At 55.0% G+C, this 6,247-nt stretch overlaps 1 protein-coding gene across 1 annotated transcript in view; it reads left to right on the top strand.

Moving 5' to 3' along the window:
• The first annotated feature begins 1,766 nt into the window (after window positions 1-1,766).
• The window catches only part of DENND2A (DENN domain containing 2A), a 60,748-nt gene continuing 56,267 nt past the window's right edge, over window positions 1,767-6,247 (top strand). Inside the window, exon 1 of the mRNA XM_087766118.1 lies at window positions 1,767-1,885. The gene's annotated coding sequence lies outside the window, so the exon portion shown is untranslated. The remainder of the gene's footprint in view (window positions 1,886-6,247) is intronic.

Here is a 6,247-nt window from a genome sequence, read left to right as displayed (position 1 = left end):
CAGCGGCGGCGGGCGGTGGCGGCCCGCCCCTTAAAGGGACAGGAGCGGGAGCCGCGAAGGAGTGCGAGGTGACTCTGAGAGCCTGACGGATGGCACCCGAGCCCTGGGAGGGGAAGAGCTTGGCTGAGCCGTAGCCTCCCGAGTAGGAGCATCCCCTCAGGTCCGGACTATGCCGGAGGAGGACAAGAAGCCCCTTCCCTCTTGTCACCGGGCGCCCGCAGGGACGCATCCGCGTCCCTGCGGGCGCCCGGTGACAAGAGGGAAGGGGCCCACAGTTGGGCTGGGAGCCTTCACGCCTCCATCCGTTTTGACAGCTGAGGTGGGCTCTTGCCATCCTGGTTTGAAGCGGTGTGGTGGATCGAGCTACAGGCGAAACGAGGGGATGGACACCTGCGAGGGGTACTTCAGCCATTGCAAGGTGGCAGCTGCCTCTCCTTTTTTTGTCCATGACGAGAGAAATTGGCCATGACCTTTTTATTTTTAAGCAAAATAAGGGTTTCTAGTGGTGGTCTAATGCCAGTAGGTGAAGCGTCGCATTTATCAGCAATTTCTTTAGCAGGGTGTTCATGAAACAGTCGGTGCTTTGAGTTAGGGAAGCGTCTGAGGGCATGTGACAGCACATGGCTACTAGTGGAAAACATCAGAATTAAAAGGAGAAGCCTGCTGAGGTGATGATGGTATTTCAGTGGAGCTGCTGAGTTGTTTTCATCTTCCAGGCTTGCTCTGAACCCTGGGCTTTCTGCTGCACAGAGGGGCTGCCGATGGCAGCGTTGGGTCTCCTGCTTATTCCCGAGTCAGCTGGCAACATATCGACCCCCTTCGTAACTGCACGGCTACAGAGGATTGCTCCTCTGAAAAATCAAAACTAATGAACCCGCTGCCGAGGATGCGGCTGACGTCGACATCGTCCCTCTCTCCCTTTTGGGAGCTTTTGTGTCTCTGACCGCAACCCGTCAGAGAGCGTGTTTTAGGGGACGGCCACCGCGAAGGTGACGCCGCAACTCGCGTTGCCGTCGTGGCTGTTCAGCAAAGCGACTGTCTTGTGCGGGGAGGCTTTGAGCTGGGAGCTGTGGCCTTTCACTGGGAGTTTGGTCGGTTCCCCGCTTTGGGTGTATGTTGCGAACGGCGTATTTCTACTCAGAGGAAAAAAAAAAATCCACTTTCCAATATTTTTAATGTACCCCGGGAACCAAAAGCCCGTAGGAAGAACTAATCCACTCTCCGGTCCAGATCCCTCCCTCGCTTTAATGGGCAGCTCAGATCGGACCAAGTGAAAATCTGTGCCAACGGGGAGCTGGACCGCGGCCCTGCGCAGGTGAGCGGCTCTGCTGATGGAAATCGTTTCGCAGGCTTGAGGCTTTCCCGGCCACCCGCTTTCCCCTGAAGCCTCCGTGAGCCGAGCGGATGCCCCGGCCGGTTCCTCCAGCGACGGGAGGCTGCTGCAGTAACCGGCGCCCGCCCGGTGGCCAGAGGGGTCTTTCTGCTCCCCCCCGGATCGCTCCGGCCGCACCCAGGAGGGCGCCCCGCGCACCTCAGCCCTTTTTTTCTTTTAATTTCTGGCCCCGCCGCGGACAGGGCCCCTCCCCCGTGCGCCCCCCGCCGGCCGCCCCCGGGCCGCGGCTGGGTGCCGGCGGGCAGGCGGCACCGGGCGCCGCGTTCCCCCGAGCGGAGGGGCGGGCGCGGTTGCGGCGGGGCGGGGCGGGGCGGGGCTCCCGCCGGAGGGCGGCCGGGGCCGGGGCCGGGGCCGGGGCTGGTGCCGGCGGGGGGCGGCGGCAGCGGCGCGGCGCTGCATGGCGCGGCGGGCGGGGAGCCCCCAGCCGCGCGTCCGCACGCCGCCATGCCGGGGCACGGGCCCCCACCCCCGCCGCTGCCGCCGCCGAGGAAGGTAGGGGGGCGCGGAGGGGGCCGGGGCGGCGGCGGGGGAGAGCGGGCAGAGGGGCCGGGAGGCAGCCCCCGCCGCCTGCAGACCGCTCGTCTCCCCTGGCGGCGGTCGGGGTGCGGGGGATCGGTGCCGCTCCAAAAAATCGCTAATCCTTTTTTTCCCTTTTGCCTCCAAATGGGCTTCCCCCCCCCCCCCCCCCCCCCGGGTAATGTGTTTGGCTGCAGAGCCGGGGCCGAAACCCCCCACCGTCCCGGCCGCTGAGGGCACCGCCGCTCGCCCCCGCCGCTTTCCCGCCGGGACGGGGAGCGCTGCTGCTCCCTCCGTCCCCGCCCGCTGCGGGTGGGAGAAGGGCCGAGGGGACGCGGGGAGGGCGAGGGCCCCGCTGGTGAACAGCCGGCCCCAGTGGTTCGGGGCGACGGGGCGGAGGAGCGGCGGCGGCAGCCCAGCCGCTCAGCGGGAGGCCCCTGGGTGGACTCAGCCCTGCCTCGGCCTCCCGCAAAAAAAAAGATTAGGAAGCGCTGAGCAAATTCTTTGGGGGAAGCCCGGGCCCTACCGGAGCAAGCAGCAGAGTCCCCCTCAGTTTCAGCAAAGCCCTGATTCTCTCTGTGATCTTAGCTTTGTTTTTCTCTCCTTCTGCACTGGATAGCCTGCTTTTCTCTTGCTTTGCCCTCGGCAGGAGGAAACGTCTACACTTGGGTGCAGCCCGTAGCTTAACAGGGTGGCATTTCTGACTCCCGCTTGGGATCCGTGAGAGTATTCACCTGTCCCGAGGCGAGAAACACCAACTCACCTTCCTGTTGTGGTACCCCGGGATGGTGGGTTCTCATGGATTAGGCACAGAGTCGGGAAAACGGCAGCTGGGAAGGGAACGAGGAAGAATTAACAGCTGTCTGCTGCCTTGGTCCCCTGGTGTCAGATGCAAACTGGAGGGTAAACTGTGCAAGGTGCCTTTGGGATACTTTCAAGAGGGTTTGGTTTTATGAGTCTCCAAGGAGAGGCTCCAGCTGTCCAAGGAGTCTCCAGCTGTTGATGCTGGGTGCTGGAAGAGGGATGGTCTAGGGAGGATTGAGGCTTTCTGACTGCTTGGGGCTGCACTGGAGCCTCACAGGATCGGGTAATAAGGGCTAAGCACAGGGTGCTTAATCTGTTCTTGTTCTTTACAAGAGCACAGTTTGTTTCCTGGACGGGGTCAGCAAGTTGTATGGGAGCTGTTCTGACCCTGAGGTGTTCCTGGCCACCTTTGCTTTTGCCATTTAAGCAGGGTTGTTGCTTTTGGAGAGGAGCGTCCCCAGTGCGAAGCTCAGCTGGGAGGATAAAGAGCAGAGGGTTTTCCATGGGGCTTTCATTTGCTACTGGGAGGGGAGGTGCTGGTGGTGTTGGTGGATTAAAAAGCTGTTTTCTGTGTTGGCTGCCACCTTACTGACCACTCATTCTTGGTGCGTGGTAGCAAAGTCCAATGAAGTGTACTGGCTCCGTATCTGAACCAGCAGAAAGGGAGTTGTTACTGCATCCTGCCAGAGGAAAGGAATGCGTTTCCTCGACCCTTGTGTTGTATTCTGAATTGTTGTCGTTGGGGTAGTGTTTGTGGGGCTTGGTGGTTGTTGTGTTTCGGGTTTTTTTTGTTTGGTGTTTTTTTTTTAAATAATCCAAACAGCCTTTCAGCATGTGAGAATGGATATTTACCACATTGGGACAGGCTTGGAAACAACTGAAAACACTAAGTATGGAAATGAGAGGAAGGCCACAGGATTTCCCAGGGTAATACAGCGCCTTTTTGAGAAACGGAAGAGAAAGCACTGAAAACAAAGGGCACTGGAGCGACCCGGGATGTAAAAAGCAGGCTAAAGATTTATGGCTCAGCTGGGACCTCTCTTTGCCTGTGGGTGAGAAGGTTGTGTGCAGAAGCCTGGGTTGTCCTTTGTCACGTTCCCTGTCCTGACAGGCAGCACAGAAGTGCTCCCTGTTCATCAGCTCAGATCCCCAAGCACAATCCTCCTTGGAGACCACAAGTGCATGTGGAGCGTCGCAAAGTTCTGCTTTCAGTACTGTCCCCAGCTTGCTGCCTTGGGAAATCTTTTAGGACATTTATTCTGCAGAGACAACCACGTGATGCTTTCTGTTCTCCAAAAACAAGAAGGGCATTTAGATCCTTTATCAAGCGCTTACAATATGCTTGTCGTTCTCCCATGTCTGGTGTGTTTATGTGTTAGAAATGTTCATTTTGACAAGGAGATGATAAATAAAGACCATGTAAGCTGCAAGGCTGTGGTTTTCAGAGGTGATCTTAACTCAGTAGGAGCTTTTCCACTGAGTTATTCTGAATATCAGCCATAACAACTAATTCATACGGACAGGAATTAAAACCTCTGTTGTGCTGGGTGCTCTGGGGACACAGAGGCAAATGCAATCCTTGCCCCAAGTTTAAGAAATCCTCCAGTCAGATCTTCACACAGCAGAGCCAGGCTGTTAAATGTGGGGAGGTGCTGGGCGTTTCAGAAGTGCCCGATAAGTGTCTTCTTTTGGATCCCCCTGAATGCATCATCCAAGGCAGCTGGTTTTCTCTTCCTTTTATAGCACCTGACATTTATTTCCTGACTGGAACTGTGTTGAAGCTGCGCCTTTCTAAGTGGAGGCCAGACCAAGGGGAGAAAAGGCTCTGTAGTGCAGCGTTAAGCCCATGAGAGTGGAGAAGAACCTCTCTTAAGCTCTTGTTGAGGCTGGTTAATTTTGATGATCAGCTCTCTTAGGCATACAGAGCTGGGGTGTAAGCTCTTTAGGGAAGCATTTTTTAGCAGAAGGATTTAAGTACTAGTGGCTGATATGTCTGTTGGCAGGATCCCAAGAGCTGGCTGGAAGAGGCCTCTACTATGAAGGAAATGCTGAAATAGGACTTTTAATGAACTTGCATAGCAGTTCCTTAAGGACTGAGAAGACTCTCCACAGGGAAGAAGGGAGTGGGATGTAGCTAGAAAGAAATTCCTTGTTGCATTCGAGTTCTGACACTGACAGAAAATGAGTGAGCCCGGTTTTGCCTAGATACAGCTCAAATAACGTTGCATCTGAGGGGTACTGATCTGTAAGCACCATTTTACTCAGACAAGGTTGGAGAAGAGACAATGTTTTCTTGGCTATAACTCTGAAGTGCAATGGAAAGGACAATAGCATGCTTATCTCGCTTGTGGGAGTTTTCTCTGGTTTTCACTTCTAAGTGGCTTTACCAGCTACTGGAAATGAAAGCAAAGGCTGAAATGTGTGAATATGCATGCCATTTGGTGGTGGTTTCAGCCCAGGTTTTAGTGAAGACCGCTTTCATTCTTGGTGTCCATGGTCAGCCTTGTGTACACCATATGATTGAACTCCAGGATCCTGGCTTCAGGCTGTGTTTTTGAAATGTAGGCTTTCGCAGAGGCCTTGTGTGATCTTGAAGTTGGGTGCCTAAGACAAAGAATCCATGGAGCCGCTGACCCTCTACAGCCTGGGTTTTCAGCCGAGGGCCCTGTCCTTGGGTGGAAGCCTGGCACAGAACAGGCTGAGGACTGGTTCAAGGTCTCCGTTGTCAGTACGGCACTAAAAGGCATCAACACAGAAGTATCTTACATAAGTAAATACTTCTGTAGGCCACTCCTGTTCAAGATCTGTCCCAACCGTTACGTGCTTCACCACCTAATTGGGTCAAGGTATTCCGTGTCTGTAGACATAGGACTGAGGAGGTGAAAGTCATAAGTCCCCAGTCCGGTTCCTGATCGGAGCAATGGATACTTGCCTGCCGCTCCTGCGAGTCTTCACCAGTTCATGTCTTTCAGCGAGCCAGGAGCTCAGTGGGAACTCACAGCACAGAGCCTGCAGTGAAACACTTTTGGGGCTCAGCCATCACGATGGTCCTGTCCCTCTTGTGCCGAGACAGCTCTGAGCAGCTCTGAACCACATCACGTGGTTCCAGCCTGTCACCGTTGCAGTTGCCAACAGAGGTTATGCTGTTGGGATAATCCTGGTGTGGTGGCCGAGTAATCCTGTGCTGAAACTCCCTGGGTTTGTACCGCTCTGAGGTAAATACATTGCCTAAACATTTGCTGGTCAAATGTGGGGTGCCACGTATGTGCAAGAAAGAACCCAAAAGGGGGCTCACGAGAAATCTTCCTTGCAAGAAGTTTGAAGCACTAGGACTCCTTTATTTAATTCAGATGACGTATTAAGAATCTTATTTCTGTCTTTTCTGCAAATAGCACTGTCCCATGGTAAAGCTGAGGGGAAGTCAAGCATAATTGGAAAGATAGGAGCTTGAAAGAGTAATGTCCTGATGGAACAAACCCTGTGAGTGCTGGTATACTCTTCATCCTTTGTTTGGGTGCTTTTTCCCCTCCCCAG

This window comes from Nipponia nippon, unplaced genomic scaffold (genome assembly GCF_047370975.1).
Source record: "Nipponia nippon isolate SJK-2023a ecotype South Korea unplaced genomic scaffold, ASM4737097v1 scaffold_3, whole genome shotgun sequence".
Taxonomy (NCBI): domain Eukaryota; kingdom Metazoa; phylum Chordata; class Aves; order Pelecaniformes; family Threskiornithidae; genus Nipponia; species Nipponia nippon.
The sequence above is the reverse complement of the archived record's forward strand: the minus strand, read 5'-3'. Positions and strand labels throughout refer to the sequence as shown.